Source organism: Urocitellus parryii, chromosome 7 (assembly GCF_045843805.1).
Source record: "Urocitellus parryii isolate mUroPar1 chromosome 7, mUroPar1.hap1, whole genome shotgun sequence".
Lineage (NCBI taxonomy): Eukaryota > Metazoa > Chordata > Mammalia > Rodentia > Sciuridae > Urocitellus > Urocitellus parryii.
In genome coordinates, this window is record NC_135537.1 from 130,743,218 (window position 1) to 130,758,707 (window position 15,490).

The 15,490-nt window shown below is 42.8% G+C and overlaps 2 pseudogenes; both read left to right on the plus strand.

Annotated features, from left to right (window-relative positions):
• The window catches only part of LOC144256149 (ras association domain-containing protein 5 pseudogene), a 37,880-nt pseudogene extending 28,501 nt beyond the window's left edge, over nucleotides 1–9,379 (plus strand).
• A 1,158-nt stretch (nucleotides 9,380–10,537) lies between these two features.
• Nucleotides 10,538–11,243, plus strand: LOC144255950 (bcl-2-like protein 1 pseudogene; annotated as a pseudogene).
• The last annotated feature ends 4,247 nt before the right edge of the window (nucleotides 11,244–15,490 follow it).

Below are 15,490 nucleotides of genomic sequence, written 5' to 3' on the forward strand. Positions count from 1 at the left end.
ACGGAAAACCACGATCCTGCTGGGCACCAGGCCCGCTAGCCACCTGCCATCTTGACACAGGAATTTTATGATGGACACTTGGGCCTTGCCTTATATATCAATCTCAGGAGTCCCTTGTCTGCCACAGGCTGTTCTGTGGACAAAGGGATCACTATCATTAACATAACTGCCACTCACCAACACAGGGTAGGTGGCACCTTGACCCTGAGGGTCTGGCTCTGCAAAGGAACAATCACACTAGAATTGACGGACAAAACTACACACACACATACCAGATGCACACACACCTCCTTGCACATCACACAACCCAACACACATAGTCACATATCCCCACTCAACACACAGTATGACAACTCAAATGCCAAGAAACACACCATCCTGTCCAAACTGTGCTGTACAAACCACACATAACATGCACAGCACCCAACTATCCACACACAAACACAGCACACACATGACATGCACACATCACACACACACTGCCCATCCACACCATACTTTGAATGTTATTAAAGCTCTTTTGTGGTTCATTATTCAGCCAGTATATGGAAAGTTCTGTGCACATGTGTCCTTGTGTCCTGCAGCTGCCGATTATGTTTCCTGTGCCATATGGGGTGGCTGTGGAGGCCTTGGGACCTGGAGGAGGGGCTTGCACTCCCCTGGGGCTCACCCTCCTGGGCCCTCCTGAGCCCCTCCTGCCCTAGCTGCATCTAGTGATACCCTGAGGGATCAGGGCCCAGCCCTCCTGCTGCCCATCCCTCGGCCACACCTGGGTATCCACAGGACAGCAGCCACACCACACAACTCAGTTTCCCCATGCCCTCAAGCTGTGGACTCCCTCCACCCCTCACCTTTCCTTCTGTTGACCCAGATTCCAGGGGCTTTCCATTGAAGGAATTTGCCCCATGTCCTTCACATTTCTCCAGTGAGCTGGACTCCAGCTGCTGCCTCTTTGAATGCAAAACTAGGGAGGGGGATATTAACCATAGGGTGGGCCTCCAGAGTGAGGCTCAGAGGCCCTCCTCTCTGGACTCTCACTCCAGCCCTGACTATGCCCCAGTGACCTGCCCTGAAGCCCAGGAGCTTCTTGAGGGTGGTCTGGGAAGGTGGGGGCTCCATGCCCTTAGGAGGACTTGCTGAAGGGGCCTGGCACAGGGGGAACAGGGAAGAAAGGTGGGGAGTCCAAGAGGGGACTGAAGAGACACTGGAAGCTGGGATACCACAGACCCAGGCTGGTCATAGCCTCTAATTATGCAGGGGACATGGTCAGCACCTCAGTGAGGGGCCCAGGGTCAGTTGGCTGGGGACCCTTGGGAGTTTCAGCAGGGGAGCAAGCATTGGGGATGACTTTTTTTTTTATCCCCGGGGCCCAAAAATCTAGAGTCTCTGCTGACTGGATAGGGGCACTCACCAACATCACAAATAAGAAAAGACAATATAAAAAGAAAAATAAATAAATTCAATCTCCATTTGGCCAAAACAAAGGAAGATGCTGATCTGCCTCCACCTGTCCCATAGAAGCAGTGCCATCTACAGGAACGAAGCTGGGAGACCCAGATGTGTGGATCTGCTGGGTCTGGAGCTCTTGTTCCTCCCCTCAGTGCTGCTCCTCCCACTGGGTACAGAGCAGAACACGGTGAGTATGTCCCCAAAAATCTGGACTAAAGACAGGGAAGAAGAACCCACTCTCAATCCCCAACACTTCCTCTAGGGAAGAGCTGACCAACCTGGGAAAGGGTCTTTTGACACTCACTCTTAACAGTCTGTCACTTCTCCAGATAAGACCAAAGGACAGGATAAGTCCATTCCAGCGACATGGGCCCAGACTACTTGATACACAATCAACTCCGCTAGGCCCTGGTACCTAATGTGTAAGGCTTAGTTCGATTTTCATCACTATGACCCAAATCCCTGACATAAGCAATTTAAAGGTGGAAAGTTTCTTTGGGTTCACAGTTTGGGGTTTCCATCCATGGATGTCTGGCTCTGTTGCTCTAGGCCTGAGGTGAGGCAGATCAAAATGATGTAAGGGTGTGGTGGAGGAAAGCTGCTCAGCTCATGGCAGCCAGGATGCAGAAAGAGAGTAAGGAGGGAGGGAAGGGCCCAGAGATAAACTTCTTCCAGGGCTTGTCTCCAGTGACCTGCTTCCTCCATCTAGGTCCCACCTCCCTGTGGTCCATTCAACCCTCAATGGATTAATCCACTGATGAAGTCAGAGGCCTTAGATCCAATCACTTCCCCAAAGCCCCACCTATGAACACATGAGACTGGTGTCCATTCCAGATCCAAACCATATCACCTTGCTTTGGTCAAACACCAATCTAGATGGTACTGGGAAGGCACTGTAATATGATTATCATTCAAATCAATAAAACAAATTGCCCTTCATGGGGGGGTGGGTCTTGCCTTAAAAGGAAAGTCTGCTGATGAGAAAAGGGTTCTACTCCAGTTTGTCTTCAGACCCAAGATGGTAGCATCAACACTACTGGGCAGCCTCTCTACTGACCTGCCCTGTAGATTTCAGACCTGCCAGTCCCATGATCATGACAGTTAATTTCTTAAAATGAATCTCTTTCTCACTCTTTTTTTTAAATATTTATTTATTTTTTTAGTTTTCGGCGGACACAACATCCTTGTTTGTATGTGGTGCTGAGGATCGAACCCGGGCCGCACGCATGCCAGACGAGCGCGCCACCGCTTGAGCCACATCCCCAGCCCCTCTTTCTCACTCTTTATCCCAGTTCTTCTCTACCCCTTCCTCTTTGTCTACAAATATTTATCTGTGTAAATGGTCTGGTTCTGATTTCTGGAAAATTCTGACTCTTATATAGCCCATTGTACCCAAATCTGACAAATAAATCAGAGGAGGGGCATTAAGAGATGTAAGGAGCTCCTTAACTAAAAAGACATAATGGAAGCCAACCACTGGGATCTTCACCCTGCTAGTGGTGTTTAATTCTGCTGCATTAGCAGTTTTTACACTTGAACATTATCTGCTGACATTGCAATGGGAAGAAAATCTCTACTGCAAATCATATACCTGGTTTCTCACAATTTTTCTTTCCTTGTAACTGAGGAAATTCCATCCCAAATGTCAAGAGTGTGACTAGGAGTCACAAACAAGAGGCATCACTTTCAGCTGCTGTGCTGAGGATGGATTAACCTTCATGTCTCCCTGACCCTTAAAATCAGGAATTCTCAGTGTGGGGTGCACATAGGAATCAGTGATGGCAGTGCTTCTAGACTTTAGTGTCCATGCAGCTCACTTGGGCAAATTGTTAAAATACTTATTCTGACTTCATGGTTCAGGTTTTATATTTTTCCTTAATACCCACAGAGAGTCAATGCTTTGGTAGATTGGTTGAACAGAAATAGGAAGGACAAACATTTTCTTTAAATTGCAGATTACTGGATCCTCTCAGAAAAATTTAATCACAATGTCTTCAGAGGGGGGCTGTCCAAAAAATGTTAATTCTTTACAGATGATTTGAAAAGAAAGCAATTGCATTTAAAGCCTATTGCATTAAAGCCTACCTAGCTCACAGAGCTGTCATTATGTTGAAATGATATAATCTTGTCATTGTGTCATAAGATATACTACACATTGATATTTATGAATGTTATCATTAACAATTCAACTTGCAGACATTAGACAAAATACTTATAGAATGTTGGGAAGATGTGAGAGGCAGAGGGTTATAGAACAGATAAGCCATCCCATTAAAAAAAAAAACATCCTAGAGTATGCATAACCTGGAAAAACTATACCTTCAAAATGAAAAGACACTACAGGTGAAATAAGCACACCCTTCTTGATTTACCTAGGATTTCTAAGAGTGACCTCTGACCTGAGATCCATCTCCCCTCATTCATTGTGGGCATGTGAAGTAAAAACCTCTATAGTCATAATCTGTATCTACACCACCCCAGCTCATATCTCTTGCTACTCATTGCTGCACCTTAGGGAACCGGCTCCCGATGGACTTCAGATCCTGGGATAACTAATTATAAACAAAGTAATTAATCAGGACCTCATTAAGACAATTCTCTCAGAGTCCTGCCGCAGTGAGTGATTATAGCCATTGATCACACCTGACTATACTTTGGGGAACACTGAGGATGGAAACAAGCTCAGGGATGGATGCTTAATCACTGGCTGCTTGGGGAATGGGCAGGAGTTCTGTGCTGGTGCAGCCTGCTCATATATGCCTATATAAGGAAAGGACAGGAATAAAAAAAAAAAAGATGAACACCTCCACATCATGTCCAATACTTTCTCAGGTCAAGTTAGAAAAAGAAGCTCAGATTCCACATTATTTAGTTACTTTTGCCTCCTTACCTCTCTAGGAAAACCTTTGTAGCACCCATCATTAACACCATCCCAAATACTCTTCATATATATCAGATGACTTCCTAATGTCATGTTCTATGTTCCTGAAATTGATTACAAGGCCATACCATCATTTATATTCCCTTCGTCAACTGCCTGCTCCATATGGCCCCAGAAATTGGAAGTCGCCAACTAAATTAAGTTCTGTGCATGGTGATACTGTGCAAACTTCATTCCTAAGGAATATGCATCCTCTATAGTCTTGCCTTTATTGGGTTGTTATAGATCATATTAACATTTATTTCTGGACATGAAAATAGGATGTGATACCCAAAAATTACCCCAGGTTTTCAGACTCAGTCCTCCCCACTCTAGTTGTGTACAAACAACCTTTTCCTTGGTATCAGTATTAATCGCCTCTGCTTTTTGTGCATTGGTTTAGCCAAAAAACAAAATACAGAGAAAGAGACTGTACTATATTTCCAATTTCCAAATCAGTGAAACAGTTGTTACATCCCTGGCAGAAGAGCACATTCACTGAGAAATACATATTTTGATACACCATTTTAGGTTCATCAGTCTCGTCTCTTCTTTCAGCCACAGCTGCAGGAGCCAGCTCTGCACTGGCTTCAACCAGCTTGAGTGGTTGCAACTTGACATCACCTTCCTTCAATCCTTCTCCACCTGCTCCTTAATTTTTGTTCTGGGACTTTTTATTTTATTTTGGTACTGGGATTGAACTCAGGGACACTCAACCACTGAGCCATATCCCCAGCCCTTTTTTTGGAATTTTATTTAGAGATACAGTCTCATTTAGTTGCTTAGTGCCTCACTAAGTTGCTGAGGCTGGCTTTGAACTCACAATCTTCATGCCTTAGCCTCCCAAGACGCTGGGATTACAGGTGTGTGCCACTGCACCTGTCTCTGGGACTTTTATGACTCCATAGAAAGATGTCATGGGAACTCTCCTCATACTCACACAAATAACAAGGTCTATGATGCATTTTAAGTTAATTATTTTAGAGAATGAGAGGAATGGAGTAAAGGGCTTTGTTGTTGTTGTTGTTTTGTTTCTTTAGCATGAGAAATCTGATTTTTCCAGCATCATTTGTTGAAGGCTATATTCTACTGATTTGCCTTGCTTACAGTATTAAAAATCAATGGCAGATATAAGAGTGAATCTAGTTCTGCATTTTATGCTACTATGACTCTCAACAGTGATATATGTTTCTATCTTTTCTTTAATATCACACTTACTTGGTCATTGTCACTTAACAGACTAGAAATAAGAAATGTGAAACTTTCTATTTTGTTCTTCTCTTTCAAAACTGATTTTAATTTCTAGCTTTGCCTTCACGCATAAATTCTATAGTAAGATCATCAATTTGTACACAAAAGAATCTTGTTGGAATTATGATTGGAATTTCGCTGAATCCTGAGAGAAGTTTTTGAAGAGTCAACATCTTAACAATATTGAGTCTTCCAGTCCAGACCATAGTATGCATTTCCATTTCTTACATCTTTTGTTTCTTTAATCAGTGTTTTATAGTTTTGAGACACAATAGTCCCACTTATCCATGTTCTCATTTTTCCTGATTTCAGTTACTTCCACTAAACCACAGTCCTACAATATTTAATGAAAAATTCCAGAAATAATTATCATGTTCTTTTTTGCCCTTTCTCATCACATAATAATAAAAGGGTTGATTTTTCAATTCTCAAATAATCCTTAAAATTACTTTGAACTCAATGAAAAGGAAAGTACATTTTATAAAAATTACCAGGATGCAACAAAAGCAGTTACCTAGAGAAAAACTTATGGCATTAAATGCATGTATTAAAAAGTAAGAAAGATCTAAAGATGATTGTCCGAACTTCTATTTTTTTTTTACAGAGTACAAAGCCTAAATATTTCTTTATTTATATATGATGACATTTCATTGAGTAACAGATATCAAAAGATTTCTGAAGGTAGACGACATTGTCGAATGTACTTAATTCCTTTTAGGAAATCAATATCATATCTCCGAACTTCTATTTTATCAAGTTATAAAAAGAAGAGTAAATTAAATTTAAATTAAATAGAATTAGATAAATAATAGAATGAGAATAGAAATCAACGTAATTGAAACAGGAAATCAATAAAGAAAACCAGTGAAACTGAAAGCTGCTTCTTTGAAAAGATCTATGAAATTAAGATGCCTCTAGTCAGACTAAGAGAGAGAAAGGAAGAGATAGAGAGAAATGACATAAATACTTACATCAGGAATAAAATAATATTGTGAACAACTATATTATCATCAGTTTGATAATCTAGATGCAAGAGACCAATTCCTTGGAAGAAAAAAAAATCTCACAAGTGCACCCAGGAAAAAATAGATGATCAGAATAGGCCTGTACCAATCAAGGAACTTGAGTCAATAAGTAACCTTCCAAAAGAGAAAGTACCAAACCCAAATAGTATATTTGGGTATATTCTACCAACATTTAAGGAGAAAATGATACCAATTCTGTAGAACCTCTTTGGAATAAAGAAGAAGAGGGAATACTTCTTATTTCATCCTATGAGAACAGAATTACCAGAATACCAAAACCCAATAAAGACATTACAAGAAAAGTACAGTCAAATATCTTTCATGAATACAGATGTAAAAATTCTCAACCAAAAATATTAGCAAATGAAATACAATCATGTATAAAAAGAATTATAAACCATGACCAAGTGAAATCTATCCAAGTGATATATGAGGCTGGTTTAACATTCAAAAATCAATAATGTAAAATCCTTCACATCACAACCTAAAGAAAAAAAATCACATGATCAAATCATTAAATGCAGAGAAAATCGCTTGACAAAATCCAGTACACATTCATGAAAAAAAAAAAAACCCTTGGTAAGTTGGATATAGATAGGAAGAACTTCAACTTCAGAAAGAACAGCTACCAAATAACCTACAGCTTATATACTTAATGGTGGGAAACTTGATACATTCTTCCTAAAATCATAAACAAGGCAAGCATGTTGCTTATCATCTCCGCTTTTCAACATAGTACTAGAATCATGGCTAATGTGATAAGAGGGGAAAATCAAATAGTGATAGATTGGAAAAGTGGAAATAAAACTGTGTCTGATGCTGACATGGTCCTCTAAGTAGTAAACCAAAAAAAGTTCACAAAATAACTCCATAACTAGCAAATAGTTATAGGAAGTTTGTATGATTCAAGCTAATATACATGAGTCAATTGATTTCCTGCACTCTAACAATGAGAATGTGGAATTTTATATTAAAAACACAATGTCATTTTTATTCTCATCCCCCTAAAATGTAATATTTTGGAATAAATCTAACAAAAATACATCAAAGATCTATAGGAGCAAGAAATATAAAGCACTGATGAAAGAAATAAAGAAAAATAAAATACACAAATATTCTTTGTTAGCAAGTCATGCATTTGATAAGAGATTAATATCCAGTATATTTAAGGAACACAAACTCTATTGAAAGAAAATAGATAATCCCATTAAGAAATGGGCAAGGGTCCTGAAATAGATATTTCTCAAAAGAAGACATACAAACAGTAACACATAAATTACTGAAAGATTTAAATATGAGAGCTAAGACTATGAAACTCCTAGAATGTAAGAGTAATCTTCATGAAGGTGGATTTAGCTGTGGTTCTGTGGCTATGACCAAAACAAAACAAACAACAATAACAAAACAGAAAAAAAAAAACTCACAACAGAAGCAAGAATAGATGAATAAAAAGCATGTATGTATCAACAAACACTATCTGAAAAGTTAATAAACAACCTACAAATGGGAGAAAACATTTGCATATCAGTTTGTAAGAGTATTAATATGTAGAAATGTATAAAGAATTCTCACAACTAAGTGATAAAGACAAAAAGCCCAATTAAAATGTGCAAAGGAGCTCAATGAATATTTCTCCAAAGGAGATGTATAAATGGCCCCATTGGCCCCGTGTCCATGAAAAGATGTTCAGCGTCATCAGTCATCCTCTACAGATCTTAAAAAGTTTCAAGGAAGGCTTTCCAAAATACTAGTTGTATACCAGTTTGATTTTAGCTTTTAAAAATGGAAAAAAATATTGGTAAGAAAGAATGCGGAGGAATTAGAACTCCCATACATTGCTGGTGGGGATGTAAAATTGTGCAGCTGCTCTGGAGAATTTATTCAACAAATTCTTCAAAAACAGAGGAGATGGCGCCCCTGGGCTGAGCGAGCTAGCCAGCTGGTCCAGACGCGGGTGGAGAGCAGTATGAGCAGTAAGAAGTACTGCAGCCTAGAGGAGGAGTTGGAAGATTGCTTCTTCACGGCCAAGAGGACCTTTTTAAGAAATGTGAAGAGCAGACATCTGTCAGAGAGCATCTGTAAGATGGTGGAGGAGGGAATCTCAGGAATCTCCTCTGCCTACACTGCAGGAGATCAAGCATATCAACAGCCACAACAGCCTGGAGAAGAACTGCCTGGACATGAAGCTTAGCAAACATGGCACCTACACGGGTTTCATCAAAGTGCATTTGAAACTTCTGCGGTCCATGGCAGTGCCTGCTGGGATCAGGCCCCAGTCCATCAAGGATGCCATCAAGGAAGTGAACCTGGGGTGATGATGGGCAAGCAGACATCTTTCTACATGCCACTGGATGTCATCTAGTAGCTGCACATCAGCAGCACAATCACAGGCTGCTCAAGAGGTTTATGGTTGTGGAAAATCCCCCAAAGTTTGCACTTTTTAAGCAAATACACAAGGATGGTCAAGTGCTCTTCTAGAAACGCTTTGTTGCTGACTGCTCCCTCTATCTGTGCCTCCTTGCTGGCCAGACACAGATGTCCTCAACTTTGTGCTAAAGGAGAATGAAACTGGAGGAGGGAGTGGGACACATTCTCCATCCCTGAGTTCCAGAACTTCCTAAGGATCTTGGAAAAGGAGGAACAGGACAAAATCCAGCAAGTGCAGAAGAAGTATGACAAGTTTAGACAGAAATTGGAGGAGGCTTTAAGAGAATCCCAGGGCAAACCTGGGTAACTGGTCTTGCTTCCTCTCCTCCTAACGCTCTCAGATTTGTTTTTATTAATAATTATTATTTTGCAGCAGATACTTTTTCTCAGGACACCTCTGGTGGGTGTATTTGTACCCACCCAGCTGTTCCAGACGTGGCACAAAGTCTCTTCCATGGACAAGTGTCTGTGGGGGGGGTTGACTCCTGCCCACTTCCCATGCTGTGCCCCCCAACAGACTCCGCCAAGGATCAGAACTCATGAGATGGACAACATTGGCATCTCTCAAGCTGCAGGCCTTTCACTGACCAAATAGTTGCCTCTTTTGTTACCAAACTAGAACTTCTCACACCAGCCAGCAAAAGGAAACGAGTAAAAGGTTTTAGAACTCTATGTTCTTTCTCTGGCTTTGACTCATCTTTAGTTTCTCTTATTTACCACCTTCAAAACCTTTATTTAGGTCAAGTGTTGTAGCATATTCCTTTAGCAGGTCTGAACTAAGTTCCTGAAAACAGAATAATGTTCAGAAAAGGGTTGTCCCACACTGCCCAAGGCACCTGCTGTTCCTGCTTAAGGGAAGTTCATGTGGCCTCTGGCCTAGCTGCTGGGGTAAGGAGCACCAAGGCTGAGGCTGGCTCAGAGATTTGCAGCGAAGTTGCTGCCTGCTCTGGTCCTGGTCCTCATTAGCAAGACTGTGCATGAGTAAACCCAAAGGCGTACATACATGTGTTTGATCGTCACATCTTTGTCAATGCTGTTTGTTTTTAAGTTACAAATTTGAATTTAACATTGCCATCATCCTCATGTGTTTCCATTAAGGGGAAACTAGCCATTTACCATTTTTAAAGTCTCCTGTTGAGTCCAGAAATCAGGCTGCAAGAGAAAGCCAGAAAGCATTGCAGAGAAACATGTCTAGGGGGGAACATAGTGCGTTGGCGGTGGCAACTTTACATGCCTCGTCCATCTTGGAGAGGACACCTGTGCAACTGGTGGGTGGCAGCACAGGCGGAGACCCGGAGCAGTGGGCGGGCACTGTGGAGTAGAGTCTGGATGAGGAATTCAGCAAAGAACAGCCGGTCCTCTCAGAACCTTATCTTGGCTTTGGATCTTAGAAGAGAATCATTAAGCAGAGATCAGACACAGTGAGTGAGCAGATGTTTTGGACACTGGACTGACTGAGCCAATCTCTATTTTTAAAATGGCTCAGAGCAACCAGGAGCTAGTGATTGACTTTCTGTCCTACAAGCTTTCCCAGAAAGAATACAGCTGGAGTCAGTTTAGTGATGTGGAAGAGAATAAGATTGAAGCCCCAGAAGGGACTGAATCAGAGGAGGAGCCCACCAGTGCCATCAATGGAAACCCATCCTGGCATCTGATGGACAGCCCCATGGTGAGTGGAGCCACTGGCCACAACAGGAGTTTGGATGCCCCTGAGGTGACCCCATGGCAGGAGTGAAGCAAGCACTAAGGGAGGCAGGTGACAAGTTTGAACTATGGTGGTGGAAGGCATTCAGTGACGTGATATCCCAGCTCCACATCACTCTGGGGACATCAGAGCTTTGAACAGGTAGTGAATGAACTCTTCCAGGATGAGGTAAACTGGGGTCACATTGTAGCCTTTTTGTCCTTCAGGGAACATAGTGTGTGGAATGCATAGACAAGAAGACGCAGGTATTGGTGAGTCAGATCGCAAGTTGGATGGCCATTTACCTGAATGATCACCTAGAGACTTGGATCCAGGAGAATGGCAGCTGGGACATTTTGTGGAACTCTATGAGAATAATGTGGCAGTGAAGAGCTAGAAGGGCCAGGAGTGCTTCAACCATTGTTTCCTGATGGGCATGACTGTGGCTGGCATGATTCTGCTGGTCTGGCTGTTCAGTTGGAAATGACCAGACACTGACCACCCACTCACCCTCCCTCCCACTCCACCCCACCCCACCACATCCCTGTGTCCAACCAGCATTGCCACCAGGAGAACCATTACATGCAGGCCACACCCACCGTCCATCACTGGCTTGGGCCTATACCTGGGTCCCTGCAGTTAGTTTTCTAGATCTACCACGATTCTATGACAGCCACCTTCCTGCATACCTCAGTTCTCTTGGCCTTGAAGTCTACAGATTTTCCCTAAAATCTGTCCTATGAAGGCTGGCAGTGGGTAGGGGCAGCTAGGAGCAGAAGGGCCCTACCTGGTTGGTAGAATCCTTACTACCCCTTAGCCTCTAAGACTGCTTTCTTAGAAGCTAGAACAGTTTTTGACCCACTTCCCTAGAAAAAGACTATATTGCCTTTTTTTTTAATGTTAGTAACCTCAGAGTTGATCATCATTTTCCATCCCATCTGGACCTATTCCTTCCATCTCTACCCCCAAGAACCATTTAGAGGCCACTTTTGACTAATTAGGAATAGAGGCTGCTTGGGATAAAGAAGCAAGGATCAGGACTTCCTCCTCCCCTCTGGCCTGGACCAAGTCCCCACTCCTAGTGTGAATATTTTCCAAAGGCCTCTGGCTAGAAGCCAGTCCTAATTAGGAGGGAGGGTGCTATTGCTGCAGGAAGTACCCCCATGCTAAACCTAGGGTGGCCCTTATAGTTTAACACCCCCCGCTAGTCCCTTTCCCTCCTCTCTCCTGGCTCCCATGAACATGACCGAGGGACCATCTGGGCCCAAGACAGTTGCCTCAGAGCTATTTATGGCCTCAGCTGCCTCACTTCCTACAAGATCATCCTGTGGCATCGTTTCCCTGGGCTACTGTCCATTGGGTACAGGGATTCAGGGGACTCCCCCAGATGTAAAGGGGAAATATAGAGAACAGCAGTAGGAGCCCTGGGGTCTTCCCTACCTCAGGAAGGAATGGTGGGAAGGAGACCTTAGGGCACAGGCCAGTGGGTGGGGGTTGACTGGAAGGGCCTGTGTTGCCTGACCAGGTAGATATTGCCCTACTGTCCATCCTGGGCATCCAGGCTGCCAAGGTCAAAGTGGCCTGGCCCTTCAGTCCTCCCTCTACTCCAGCCTTGTCCTGTCTCATCCCTGGGAGTCCCAGCATAGCACTGTCCACCCCAGGCCCTCTGTTGTACATATTCCAGACAAGTTTTCATTCCTTGTGAAGATGATATACTATTTTTATTAAGTGTGTGTGTGTGTGTGTGTGTGTGTGTGTGTGTGTGTGTGTGTGTATTCATGTGTGAGGAGCTGCTGGCTTGCTGTGAGCGTGCAGGTGGAGAGCTGGTGCCTGGAGATTGGCGGCCTAATTAATGCTCCTTCCCCTGCCCTGTTCCAGGAAAGCTGTCCTAGGGGTCTTAGCTCCTGAGAGGTACCTGTCCCCCCTCTCTCCTTCAGTTGTTGTAGCTCTTTAAAATAGTCTGTGTGAAAGTGAAAGTGCAGGTCAGTAATAAACTGTGTTGACTCAGTGGGAAGAAAAAAGTTAGGCACTGAGGTATAGCTCACCTACCTACCTAGCATGCATGCAGCTCTGGGTCCAATCCCAAACACAAAGACCTGTAAAATGATCAATCATGCAATGTGAATGCTACTAGCATTGCATTTGGCATAAAACTTGCCAAAGTCAATAAAAGGGTCTTCAAATCTAAAGAGTAGTTTCAACGTTATTTTTGTAGCTTACTATTTCAAGCTTATTTTTTCCTTCAGGATTTATAAAATCAAATGGTGAGATTTTAATCTTCATAATATTTGGATGACGTTGGATTTTTGTACTCTTTATTCAAATTAAATACTAAGTTGTCTAGAGCCTTGCCTCCGTCATCAGCAGAGAAGGGCCTGGCTGCCTTAGGTTCCCCCTGGGCCTCCAGCACGGCCTCCTCCTCCCCCTGGAACTCTCGGGTCTCCAGGTGCTGCCAGAGGTGTGGCCTTGATGACAGAGGGAGATCCTCCAACTGGGCCAACTTGGAGTCCTTGCTGTTGTGATGCTGGCCAGGCATGTGCTCAGTGAACCTGTGGGCCTGGCTCCCCATTGACCTCAGTGCCTTTTGTTGCAGAGAGATGGGAGCAGGGTGTGTTTGCATGAAGCTCTGCTGCTGGCTTGCTTCTGCCGGGAGGTGGACATCAGCAGTGTGGGAGACAAGGCCAGGGGAGCCCTCACTTGAAGCATAGGGTGAGGGTCTCATACCTCCTACCTATCTGGCTTCCTGGACTTTGACTTCCCAAGAAGTAATATCAGGGTTTTTGACAGGGAGGATCAGATTCCTGACTCTGAATATTTGTACTGGCTCCTTGTTCAGGGTCAAGCTTAAAATAAATTAGCCAGATGATTCCAGCAAGTAGCCAGGACCGCAGAGACGCTCCAATGCAAAGGGAGAAGGACTTGCCATTTCTCAAAAATAGAACTGGTGTCCTCAACCAGCCTCTGAATGACTGTTTATTTGCTGTCCTCTGCTTTCCCAAGTCCCTCTTGAGTCAGTTCCAACCCAAGCTTCATGTAGCCTCAGAATTTTCCTCCTTTACCAAGGCCGAGTCCATAATGTCCCATCCCAGAGCAATGCTAATCCCTTGTCATAAACCCTGTGCATCATCTTCAGAACTACAAAAACAACATGAGATAACAACAATTTTTTAAGCCACAAAAAGCCTGTTTATCTGCTGCCTCATGCTCAGTCTTATCACTTTCCTCCCTTAAAAAGAAAAATCTCTCCCTGTCCCTGCTGCATATTATTCCCTTTGTCCTGCATGTCTCTGCTGATAGTCTCTTGATTGGGATGGCTATTTTATTTTTGAGAAGGAAAAAAAAGTTGTGTGTGTGTGTGTGTGTGTGTGTGTGTATATATACATACACACATATATATATATGGGGGCATATAGCTATATATAAAGAGAAAGGGTGTTTATAAAATAAGAAAATTACAGGAAAATTCAGACTTTAAAGCACAGTTAGACCTGGGACCTATGCTGAGATCTGAGCCTTTGGAAGTGACGTTGGGTTTCCTTCCCTCCCAGAGGTGGTGTGACTGCTGGTAGTGCCTTCTATGGTTGTGTTGCTCAGTGTGCAAGTGTTTGTTCAGAGGATATTTTCTTTTGTCCACATATAAAAACTGTTGGTGTAGCTGTATTAAACACCATCAGCAGAGTGAAGGTTCCAGCAATCTGAGCTCAGGTATGAGCTTCCTACATCTCTTAATGCGCCTCCTCGGTTTTATTTAACAGTTTGGGTTGTGCAGAAGAAAACAGAAGTGTGTGTGTTTGGGTGGGGGATTCATTTTAAAGATATATTTCACATGGTCCTGGGGACTGATAAGTCTGATATCTGCAGGGCAGGCCCACCTACTGGGATCCCTGGAAAGAGGAGAATGTTATAGTCTTGAGTCCAGAATATTCTGGAGGAAGAAATTTTTGTCTTTAGAGACTCAAGATTTTTCTGTTAAGTCCTTCAAATGACTGTACAAGGCTCATTACATTAGGGAGGGTATTATGGTTTGAGTGTGAGGTGTCCCGCAAAAGCTCACATGTGAGACAATGCAAGAAGGTTCAGAGAAGAAATCATTGTGTTACAAAAGCCTTAACCCAATCAGTGAATTAATCCCTTGAGGGATTAATTGAGTAGTAACTGAAATGGTAGGGTGTGGCTGGAGGAGATGGGAATTGGGATGTGGCTTTGGGTATATATTTGTATCTGGCAAGTGAAGACCTCTCTCTCTCTCTGCTTTCTGATCACCATGTGAGCTGCTTCCCTCTGCCACACTCTTATGCCATAATGTTCAACCTCACTTCAAGACTTGAGGAATGGAGCTGGCCTCCTGTGGACTGAAACCTCCGGAACTGAGCACCTAAATAAACTTTTCCTCCCCTACAATTGTGTTAATCAGGTCCTTTAGTCACAGCAGCAAAAAAGCTGCCTAAAACAGAGGGTAATCTACTTTACTTAAGGTCTAATGATTTAAATTTTAATACTTTTTAAAATTTTTAAATGTATTTTTAAAATTAATTAATTTATTTTAACTAGGTATATATGACAGAATAATAAATTTTGATTCATTGTACACAATTGCAGCACAACTTTACATTTCTGTGGTTGAACATGGATGTAGCGTCACACCATATGTGCAGTCACACATGTACCTAGGGTGATGATGTCCATCTCATAAAATACCTTCGCAGCAACATTTAGAACTGTTATTTGGTATCA